Below are 12760 nucleotides of genomic sequence, written 5' to 3'. Positions count from 1 at the left end.
TGGTATTTTCACCTGGCATGTCAACGGCCATATTCCTCCCACGGACAACAGGTGTCTCCCCGGGTGCCTGACTTAAACAAACCACCTCACCATCAGAATCCTCCTGGTCAATTTCCTCCCCAGCGCCAGCAACACCCATATCCTCCTCATCCTGGTGTACTTCAACACTGACATCTTCAATCTGACTATCAGGAACTGGACTGCGGGTGCTCCTTCCAGCACTTGCAGGGGGCGTGCAAATGGTGGAAGGCGCATGCTCTTCACGTCCAGTGTTGGGAAGGTCAGGCATCGCAACCGACACAATTGGACTCTCCTTGTGGATTTGGGATTTCGAAGAATGCACAGTTCTTTGCTGTGCTGCTTTTGCCAGCTTGAGTCTTTTCATTTTTCTAGCGAGAGGCTGAGTGCTTCCATCCTCATGTGAAGCTGAACCACTAGCCATGAACATAGGCCAGGGCCTCAGCCGTTCCTTGCCACTCCGTGTCGTAAATGGCATATTGGCAAGTTTACGCTTCTCCTCCGACAATTTTATTTTAGGTTTTGGAGTCCTTTTTTTTCTGATATTTGGTGTTTTGGATTTGACATGCTCTGTACTATGACATTGGGCATCGGCCTTGGCAGACGACGTTGCTGGCATTTCATCGTCTCGGCCATGACTAGTGGCAGCAGCTTCAGCACGAGGTGGAATTGGATCTTGATCTTTCCCTAATTTTGGAACCTCAACATTTTTGTTCTCCATATTTTAATAGGCACAACTAAAAGGCACCTCAGGTAAACAATGGAGATGGATACTAGTATACAATTATGGACTGCCTGCCGAGTGCAGACACAGAGGTAGCCACAGCCGTGAACTACCGTACTGTACTGTGTCTGCTGCTAATATAGACTGGTTGATAAAGAGATGTCTATGTAACTATGTATGTATAAAGAAGAAAGAAAAAAAAACCACGGTTAGGTGGTATACAATTATGGACGGACTGCCTGCCGAGTGCAGACACAGAGGTAGCCACAGCCGTGAACTACCGTACTGTACTGTGTCTGCTGCTAATAATATAGACTGGTTGATAAAGAGATGTCATAGTAGTATGTATGTATAAAGAAGAAAGAAAAAAAAACCACGGTTAGGTGGTATACAATTATGGACGGACTGCCTGCCGAGTGCAGACACAGAGGTAGCCACAGCCGTGAACTACCGTACTGTACTGTGTCTGCTGCTAATATAGACTGGTTGATAAAGAGATGTCTATGTAACTATGTATGTATAAAGAAGAAAGAAAAAAAAACCACGGTTAGGTGGTATACAATTATGGACGGACTGCCTGCCGAGTGCAGACACAGAGGTAGCCACAGCCGTGAACTACCGTACTGTACTGTGTCTGCTGCTAATAATATAGACTGGTTGATAAAGAGATGTCGTAGTAGTATGTATGTATAAAGAAGAAAGAAAAAAAAACCACGGTTAGGTGGTATACAATTATGGACGGACTGCCTGCCGAGTGCAGACACAGAGGTAGCCACAGCCGTGAACTACCGTACTGTACTGTGTCTGCTGCTAATATAGACTGGTTGATAAAGAGATGTCTATGTAACTATGTATGTATAAAGAAGAAAGAAAAAAAAACCACGGTTATGTGGTATACAATTATGGACGGACTGCCTGCCGAGTGCAGACACAGAGGTAGCCACAGCCGTGAACTACCGTACTGTACTGTGTCTGCTGCTAATATAGACTGGTTGATAAAGAGATGTCGTAGTAGTATGTATGTATAAAGAAGAAAAAAAAACCACGGTTAGGTGGTATACAATTATGGACGGACTGCCTGCCGAGTGCAGACACAGAGGTAGCCACAGCCGTGAACTACCGTACTGTGTCTGCTGCGACTGGATGATAAATGATATAAAAAATATATATATATCACTACTGCAGCCGGACAGGTATATATTATATATTATATAATGACGGACCTGCTGGACACTGTCTGTCAGCAGAATGAGTTTTATTTTTATAGAATTAAAAAAAAAACAACACACAAGTGAAGTCACACGACGAGTGTTTAACTTTTTCAGGCAATCACAATATAAGTATACTACTAACTATACTGGTGGTCAGTGTGGTCAGGTCACTGGTCAGTCACACTGGCAGTGGCACTCCTGCAGCAAAAGTGTGCACTGTTTAATTTTAATATAATATTATGTACTCCTGGCTCCTGCTATAACCTATAACTGGCACTGCAGTGCTTCCCAGTCTCCCCCACAATTATAAGCTGTGTGAGCTGAGCAGTCAGACAGATATATAATATATATAGATGATGCAGCACACTGGGCTGAGCCTGAGCAGTGCACACAGATATGGTATGTGACTGAGTCACTGTGTGTATCCTCTCCAGTGTCAATCATGACACATCAACCAATAAGAACTAAACTGACCGAAAAACAATATGACAGGTCAGATTGTCTATCAATCTCCTGCGGAGAACCAATCAGCAAATAGGACTACTGTTATAAGAACAATCAAGGATCAGGATCCACTGACGCCCTGTGACCAAGCAATATTGCGAAACGTACGTCAGGCAGAAGGTAAGAGAGGCAATAACCTCACGGTCACGTGATGCGCACACGTGACCGCAACTAGCCGACCACGGCAGAGTTCGTCGCTACGGGAACCAGCCTAACAGGAAGAACAGTGCGGCCGGAGTACGGCAGCAGGCAACACGCGGGCAGACGCGGCCAGCACCTTCCACAAGGTTCTCCCTTAATTTCTTCTTTATACAAGTAGGACACCACAAAACTATTGCATAACCGGATTAGGTAATATTCTGACTCAAGCACTTTTTCTTCTTTTCTCTGTGCATGATAAATTCATACCCAGAAGGCACAGAGAATACCTCATTATTTGCATGAGCAACAGATAAAAAAACAACAGTAAGTCAATAAATGCTCATTAGCTACCAAAATCATAGATGCAGAGGCATCGACCATTCTTGGAGCTTATTAAATACATGAATGTTTTTTCTACATGTAATGCACAAATCCATGCTCTCTTTTTTTGAAAACACCCAATTGATTATATATATGGTACACTTACTGTTCGTGTTGTTCCCCCGCTACCTGAAGGTGATTCATGGTGGGGCATTAGAGTCAGAGATATTACTGTTCAAGATATATCCCACTGCATAATCCATTAGTGTTTGTGTGATGCATCCAATTTAGGATTCTATCAAACACATGAATATATTCTTAATGTGTGTTATGCAGAATTCCGTGCTCTTCTAAAAAACACTCAATTGATGATATATGTGGCATAAATTCTGTTGTGCTGTTTCCCCGCTGCTTGAAGGTTAATTATGGTGGGGCATTGGAGCTGGAATATCACTAATTTGATATACCTTACTGCATAATCCTGAGTATATGTGGGATACATCTATTTTGAGGTCTTGGAGTCCAAATTTGGAGGCCTCCTTTACTGCTTAATCTAGAAGTAGACGTTATAGACATTCTTAATTATCTGTGCAGAATAGGTGTGTTTTTCTACTTGTATTTGCGACCACCTCTACCGTAAATATCTAGATGGGTATCTGATTTTTGTGTCTTTGTTTATATCCTTGAGAAATAACTCCTTATTCTTTTTCATCAGCTACTTAGACACCTGTGGTCTACACAATATCACAAATTGGCTCTTACCTGTGCCCAATTAAGGACACAGTGTGACAAGGGTAAGCATAAGGTCTGCGGTCATACCCCACTGGAGATGCCCAATCTCATCTGATCTTGGAAGCCAAGCAGTGGAGGGCCGGTTCAAGTACTTGGCTGGGAGACCACCAAGGAACACCCTGGTACTGCAAGTATTTGCTACCCTTTCTGTCACTGGAATAGAGCATTGATTCACTTATCGGTCATGACCTATGATTTAACTACCTGCTAGGATTCAATTCCCAGTTGGGATATACAGCAGTCTTCAAATGATGGTCATATATATATATATTGAATAAACATATTTTTGACCACAGGTTGTCCCATAGCTGGTGTTTTTTATTTCACAAAATCACAAAGCTACCCATCTCGGCTTACATTAGGTATTTGTACCTTATTAATTACAAATATTTTCTTCATATTTTCGCAATGTCACTATTTAAACAGATATTGGCGCTTATTGAACTCCTCAGTAATTAATTTTTTTAACGAAAATCATTAAAGTATTGAATTTTAGTTAGTTATTGTGGCAATCAGCCATACATTATTATCTGTATAAGAGTGCTTCCCAAAAAGAGTCTCCTTTCTTCTCTTGTTTCTGTGTTTACAATATATTTTTGACTCGTGGGAGCACCGCTGATGGGCAGTCTTTTTGACACATAAAAATAAGGAGTGTATTACCTTAAGTGTCTGCTTCCCTGAATGAGGATTTATACCTTGAATTCTATTATCAGCTAATTACAGATAGTTTATCATTTCACACATACACTTACTACACCAGTGCGGTTTCCAATCCTTTTGTTTTTCAAATACCTGTATTTGTGACTGGTTCCCAGTCTTCCCGGAAATACCTGCACGGTAATATAAAGGCAGCGGATATTCCTCCTTTAGGAATCTCTGCTCCTTAAACTTCACTTTTTCAGGAGTTCTCTCATATAATATGAGTTTTAATCTCAAACAAGAGCTGAGTTCAAGACGTAAAAATAAGGATAATTTAGATGACATCTTCCCGAGCGAAATAACTGATAATGAACCCCATATTAGTTGGGAAACTGACTTTCATAAATTAAATGCTTTGTTACGAAAACAAATTCGGACCACTTGGGATCTTACAACATTAGAAAACTATATTAAAAACAAAATATCTCCTAGAGGCCTCCGTCCAAGAATTTTTCCGGCCTTCGACTTAGCGAGTGAGAACCTAAAGAAGGAATGGGAAAACACTCTCCTCAAATGTTCTAGTGATTTAATGAACATTTTAACCAAACATAATAATCTGATATTGGAGGAATGCGAGCGTGATCTGGAAGAATTAGGTAAGAAACTAGAAACTTGGGAAAAGGACTTGCAATTTCAGAAGTGTTTTGAGCACAACAAACAAGAATTACAGGCATACGAACAGTCTATTATTGACCGGAAACGAACCAAGTACGCCAGAGATAAAAAGGATTTTGCTTCTGGAAGAGTCTTCAAATGGCAAAGGGCCACCTGGAAAAGAAATACAGCTCAATATACAGGTGACTATTCATCCTCAGAAGCAGAAACATCAGGGACAGAAGACACTGCAGACTACATACCCGAAAAACACCAGAGTTCCAGAGGACAGGCAAGCATCAACCAATACAACCCTTCCCCATCCACTTCATCATCTTTTTTAGGGGACCCCCGATCCGGGAGGACACGGGGAAGACAAAGAGGAGGAAGACGAGGAGGGGGCGGAAGAGGAAGAAGAGGACAACAACAATGGGATTTCTCACCCCCTCAGACCCGAAACACTCGGAGGAGATGACAACCACCAATCTGCTGACCAGTGAGGAAAACAAACAACATGACAATAAACTTAAAATTATTAATCTTTCCGAGCACTCACTTACAGATTCACAGAAATCCATATTGAGTAAAGGCCTGACATTCTCTCCCACAGGGCACTTTGAAAGGTTCAGATGGGAAAAAGACTTGAAACTATTCGGGAGGAAATTATTATTGACAAAACTCTATAGCAACAAAACGACTCCCACTATAACAAGGGGAGAAACCTCCGATACGGAGGAATCTATAACCTCGGAGATAGAGGAATTCACAACCTTAGATCTTCAAGCAATGGAGGAAGAGGCACTAGCTGCATTGCATGAATTAGAACAAGATCAATATGAGCCAAACTATATGGAACATAGACCTCCTATCAGACCCGCTATTAAGAAAAAATCTACATATTTCCCACCTGAACACATATGCCCGGAAGTTCAGGTATTTCAAAAATTGGTAGCAAAGGAATTTGATTTAATCCATACCAATAAGAAATATCCCCGTCAATCGAATATGACGTACCAAGAAAGACAGGCCATGAGGGAGATACAAACATGGCAGGATGTCGTAATAAAGCCTTCTGATAAAGGGGGCAATATTGTGATTTGGCCTAAAAAGGACTATACTACAGAAGCATTACGACAATTAGAATCTACTGATTGTTATAAAAGGATACTCCTGAACCCCTTGGGCAACTATATATTGGTCTATACTAAGATCATTACTCAGGCCCAAGAACAAGGGACCATTACAAGACAGGAATATGAATACTTACAAGTACAGAATCCAAAGATTCCTACTTACTACATGCTGCCAAAAGTCCACAAGAACATCCTTAATCCACCTGGAAGACCGATAGTATCGGGCATAGGAGGTCTAACGGAAAAAGCTAGCATCTTTTTGGACTTGCACCTTAGACATCTCGTGCTGAGTCTCCCCTCATACATACAAGATACAGCAGATATACTTAGGAAACTGCATGATGTCAAATTGGAGGATAATCAATATCTAGTATCACTGGACGTAGAAGCACTTTATACCTCCATTGGCCACACGGAAGGGATAGCAGCAGTTGAATACTTTCTACACGCCGAAGGATGGGAGGAATTTCATGTTTTTTTGATCAAACTATTGCATTTTGTACTGCACTACAATTTCTTTGTCTTTAATGACAGGTTTTACCTCCAAACGCGAGGCACAGCCATGGGGGCGGCCTGTGCGCCTACTTATGCCAACATCTTCTTAGGATGGTGGGAGAGAGAATTCGTTTTCAAAGACACCAATGATGATCTTACATCCAATATCATTATGTGGACAAGATATATAGACGATATCTTCATGATATGGGAAGGGGACCTACAATTATTACATCAGTTCATAGAGCGCCTCAATAACAACAATCTCAATCTCCGTTTAACTCACAACATCAGTCAGACGGAATTACCATTTCTGGACCTAATGATCTATAAGGATCCAGAGGGGATGATAGCTACAAGCCTGTATCGTAAAACAACAGCGACAAATACTCTGCTGCATCAGACGAGCTCACATTTTCATCCCACCATAGAAAACATACCGAAAGGAGAATTTCTGCGCCTTCGCAGGAATTGCTCAGATGATCATAACTTCAAAAAACAAAGTACAGAACTGGCTCAACGACTACGTGAAAGAGGATATAGTAATACCTCAATAAAAAAAGCATCACGTAATGCACAAATCACCTCGAGGGATAATATCATCTTTAAGAAGAAAGAGACAGCACAAAATACAAACATCATCAGATTTGTGGGCAACTATTGCCAAGAATGGAAGGAGGTAAGTGCAGCTATACAGAAACATTGGCATGTATTACATGCTGACTCTGATTTATCTGAAAAACTCGGATCACGTGTCTCCATGAGCTGGCGGAGGTCCAGAAACTTGAAAGATCAATTGGTACAAAGCCACTTTCAAAGAACATTCTCCAAAAAAAGCATTACAACAGGAACATACCCCTGTGGTAAATGTAAAGCTTGCAGACATATTGAAACGGTGAAAGAAGTAAAGGACAAGTATGGGACAGAATTTAAAATCAAAGATTACATGAATTGTCTAACTGAGGGTGTCATCTACTGCATCAAATGCAGCTGCGACAAAAAATATGTGGGCATTACCACTCGCCCACTGAAACAACGTGTCCTAGAACACATTGGGACTATACGCAATGCTATCTCTGACAAAACAAGGATGAAACCACTCACTACAGTAGCTCGTCATTTTTACCAACACCATGACAATAGATGGGAAGAACTCAGGGTCTTCGGACTCGAAAAAATCAAACTCGGAATCCGCGGGGGTAGTTTGACAGACTCCCTACTGAGGAAAGAATGTGAATGGATTTTTAAATTGGGAACCATCCACCCTTTTGGCATGAACGAAAATATTAACTATGGGGTCTTTTTAAATTGAAACAACAATCCAACTATTCAGTTATTTTTCTTAACAAATGATTTTCCTTTCCCCCCCCCCCCCCTCTATTTTCTCCTTTTCCCTCCCCCCCCCCCCCCACCCTTAACCAAACCCCCCCCCCCCCTCCAAGTTTTTCTTTCAATTATTCAATCACTTTTTCACCTTTTAAGTTATCACCTCACTAACTTGTGGTCTTTTGTAGTGCACCAACTTTTATATACCTCCATTAATTTTCTCTCCCTATCTTTCCGTCACATACAATTTATTCCTTTATCATCACAAAAATTAGCACTATGAGCTCACATTATTACATTTTCACTATATTCCATGCATTTGTACATATATAACGTATATATGCATGGTCTCCAAGTTATATTAACCAGTGGTCACTATGCTTTTACAACATTCTATTTATAACTTCATAATAATTTTTTCACCTTACTTATATATATATATATATATTTTACTTTATATATTTATATATTTTTTACTTAATAATAATAATAAAAAAAGTTTTATATTGTATATAGGAATAATAGAAATATTATATTTTTAATAATATTATATTTTTAATTATTTATACAAAATTAATTATCGCGCATTATTAAAAAAAATACACTATAGTCTATTTTACACACCATCAATAATTGTTATTTAAACATCTACAATGTGTGTGTGTGCACCACACATATACACATATAATCAATTAATTATTTTTCCTCAGTTAGAAATATATCCTTTCTCTGTATATAGAACTTGAACACTTATCCAAACAACATAATTTAATTAATCAGCAAATTGATCATCTAAATCCACATTATAACACTATAATCTTGTATCTAATTTGCACTATTCCCCGATTTCTAATGTCAGTATTATATCCAACCAGTCTTATCAGCTCTTTTTTATAATTAATCTCTTATGATCGTTCTTTAATAAATACTGATTGGTCCTCTCCAGTGTCAATCATGACACATCAACCAATAAGAACTAAACTGACCGAAAAACAATATGACAGGTCAGATTGTCTATCAATCTCCTGCGGAGAACCAATCAGCAAATAGGACTACTGTTATAAGAACAATCAAGGATCAGGATCCACTGACGCCCTGTGACCAAGCAATATTGCGAAACGTACGTCAGGCAGAAGGTAAGAGAGGCAATAACCTCACGGTCACGTGATGCGCACACGTGACCGCAACTAGCCGACCACGGCAGAGTTCGTCGCTACGGGAACCAGCCTAACAGGAAGAACAGTGCGGCCGGAGTACGGCAGCAGGCAACACGCGGGCAGACGCGGCCAGCACCTTCCACAAGGTTCTCCCTTAATTTCTTCTTTATACAAGTAGGACACCACAAAACTATTGCATAACCGGATTAGGTAATATTCTGACTCAAGCACTTTTTCTTCTTTTCTCTGTGCATGATAAATTCATACCCAGAAGGCACAGAGAATACCTCATTATTTGCATGAGCAACAGATAAAAAAACAACAGTAAGTCAATAAATGCTCATTAGCTACCAAAATCATAGATGCAGAGGCATCGACCATTCTTGGAGCTTATTAAATACATGAATGTTTTTTCTACATGTAATGCACAAATCCATGCTCTCTTTTTTTGAAAACACCCAATTGATTATATATATGGTACACTTACTGTTCGTGTTGTTCCCCCGCTACCTGAAGGTGATTCATGGTGGGGCATTAGAGTCAGAGATATTACTGTTCAAGATATATCCCACTGCATAATCCATTAGTGTTTGTGTGATGCATCCAATTTAGGATTCTATCAAACACATGAATATATTCTTAATGTGTGTTATGCAGAATTCCGTGCTCTTCTAAAAAACACTCAATTGATGATATATGTGGCATAAATTCTGTTGTGCTGTTTCCCCGCTGCTTGAAGGTTAATTATGGTGGGGCATTGGAGCTGGAATATCACTAATTTGATATACCTTACTGCATAATCCTGAGTATATGTGGGATACATCTATTTTGAGGTCTTGGAGTCCAAATTTGGAGGCCTCCTTTACTGCTTAATCTAGAAGTAGACGTTATAGACATTCTTAATTATCTGTGCAGAATAGGTGTGTTTTTCTACTTGTATTTGCGACCACCTCTACCGTAAATATCTAGATGGGTATCTGATTTTTGTGTCTTTGTTTATATCCTTGAGAAATAACTCCTTATTCTTTTTCATCAGCTACTTAGACACCTGTGGTCTACACAATATCACAAATTGGCTCTTACCTGTGCCCAATTAAGGACACAGTGTGACAAGGGTAAGCATAAGGTCTGCGGTCATACCCCACTGGAGATGCCCAATCTCATCTGATCTTGGAAGCCAAGCAGTGGAGGGCCGGTTCAAGTACTTGGCTGGGAGACCACCAAGGAACACCCTGGTACTGCAAGTATTTGCTACCCTTTCTGTCACTGGAATAGAGCATTGATTCACTTATCGGTCATGACCTATGATTTAACTACCTGCTAGGATTCAATTCCCAGTTGGGATATACAGCAGTCTTCAAATGATGGTCATATATATATATATTGAATAAACATATTTTTGACCACAGGTTGTCCCATAGCTGGTGTTTTTTATTTCACAAAATCACAAAGCTACCCATCTCGGCTTACATTAGGTATTTGTACCTTATTAATTACAAATATTTTCTTCATATTTTCGCAATGTCACTATTTAAACAGATATTGGCGCTTATTGAACTCCTCGGTAATTAATTTTTTTAACGAAAATCATTAAAGTATTGAATTTTAGTTAGTTATTGTGGCAATCAGCCATACATTATTATCTGTATAAGAGTGCTTCCCAAAAAGAGTCTCCTTTCTTCTCTTGTTTCTGTGTTTACAACGGATATATTAAATAAACTGCACTGTCTGGTGGTCACTCACTATATAATATTATGTACTCCTGGCTCCTGCTATAACCTATAACTGGCACTGCAGTGCTCCCCAGTCTCCCCCACAATTATAAGCTGTGTGAGCTGAGCAGTCAGACAGATATATAATATATATAGATGATGCAGCACACTGGGCTGAGCCTGAGCAGTGCACACAGATATGGTATGTGACTGAGTCACTGTGTGTATCGCTTTTTTCAGGCAGAGAACGGATATATTAAATAAACTGCACTGTCTGGTGGTCACTCACTAGTAAACTCTCTGCACTCTCTACACTTCTACAGTACTCCTCCTAGTCCTAAGCTCCAGTAAATCTCTCTCTCTTATAATCTAAATGGAGAGGACGCCAGCCACGTCCTCTCCCTATCAATCTCAATGCACGTGTGAAAATGGCGGCGACGCGCGGCTCCTTATATAGAATCCGAGTCTCGCGATAGAATCCGAGCCTCGCGAGAATCCGACAGCGTCATGATGACGTTCGGGCGCGCTCGGGTTAACCGAGCAAGGCGGGAAGATCCGAGTCGCTCGGATCCGTGTAAAAAAAGCTGAAGTTCGGGCGGGTTCGGATTCCGAGGAACCGAACCCGCTCATCTCTACTTAAAACTAGGGCATCACTACATCCGGACGTTTATGTGAAACTTTATTAGCATTATTATTATTTATTAGATCAAATATCATTTATATATGTGTTACTTTAACACCTCAGAGGGCTGCTTTTAATTTTCTGCGCAATCTTGATCTTTTATTTGTATTGCTAATTTGTTGCTAGCATTTTTATTACAGATGTGCACCGGAAATTTTTGGGGTTTTGTGTTATGGTTTTGGAATCGGTTCCGCGGCCGTGTTTTGGATTCGTACGCGTTTTGGCAAAAACTCCTTGAAATTTTTTTGTCGGATTCGGCTGTGTTTTGGATTCGGGTGTTTTTTTCAAAAACCCCTCAAAAACAGCTTAAATCATAGAATTTGGGGGTCATTTTGATCCCATAGTATTATTAACCTCAATAACCATAATTTCCACTCATTTCCAGTCTATTCTGAACACCTCACAATATTATTTTTAGTCCTAAAATTTGCACCGAGGTCACTGAATGACTAAGCTAAGCAACCCAAGTGGCCGGCACAAACACCTGGCCCATCTAGGAGTGGCACTGCAGTGTCAGACAGGATGGCACTTAAAAAAATAAGCCCCAAACATCACATGATGCAGAGATAAATAAAAAAAAGAGAGGTGCAAGATGAAATTGTCCTTGGGCCCTCCCACCCACCCTTATGTTGTATAAACAGGTCATGCACACTTTAACAAACCCATCATTTCAGCCACAGGGTCTGCCACACGACTGTGGCTGAAATGACTGGTTGGTTTGGGCCCCCACCAAAAAAGAAGCAATCAATCTCTCCTTGCACAAACTGGCTCTACAGAGGCAAGATGTCCACCTCCTCCTCATCGTCCGATTCCTCACCCTTTTCACTGTGTACATCCTCCTCACAGAGTATTAATTCGTCCCCACTGGAATCCAAAGGAATCCACTTTCTGGAGGCAATTGCTGGTGAATGTCTACATGGATGAATTGATTATAATTCATTTTGATGAACATCATCTTCTCCACATTTTCTGGAAGTAACCTCGTACGCCAATTGCTGACAAGGTGACTGGCTGCACTAAACACTCTTTCGGAGTACACAGTGGAGGGGGGGCAACTTAGGTAAAATAAAGCCAGTTTGTGCAAGGGCCTCCAAATTGCCTCTTTTTCCTGCCAGTATACGTACGGACTGTCTGACGTGCCTACTTGGATGCGGTCACTCATATAATCCTCCACCATTCTTTCAATGGTGACAGAATCATATGCAGTGACAGTAGATGACATGTCAGTAATCGTTGGCAGGTCCTTCAGTA

The 12760-nt window shown here is 40.5% G+C and overlaps 1 long non-coding RNA gene and 2 pseudogenes across 2 annotated transcripts in view; all 3 read left to right on the top strand.

The window, feature by feature from the left end:
- LOC134911647 (uncharacterized) overlaps positions 1–12760 on the top strand; it is a 207729-nt gene that overhangs the window by 154756 nt on the left and 40213 nt on the right. The gene's annotated exons all lie outside the window — the stretch shown is intronic.
- On the top strand, positions 3725–3845 carry LOC134912506 (5S ribosomal RNA; annotated as a pseudogene).
- LOC134912505 (5S ribosomal RNA) lies at positions 10242–10362 on the top strand (annotated as a pseudogene).

This window comes from Pseudophryne corroboree, chromosome 4 (genome assembly GCF_028390025.1).
Source record: "Pseudophryne corroboree isolate aPseCor3 chromosome 4, aPseCor3.hap2, whole genome shotgun sequence".
NCBI lineage: Eukaryota > Metazoa > Chordata > Amphibia > Anura > Myobatrachidae > Pseudophryne > Pseudophryne corroboree.
The sequence above is the reverse complement of the archived record's forward strand: the minus strand, read 5'-3'. Positions and strand labels throughout refer to the sequence as shown.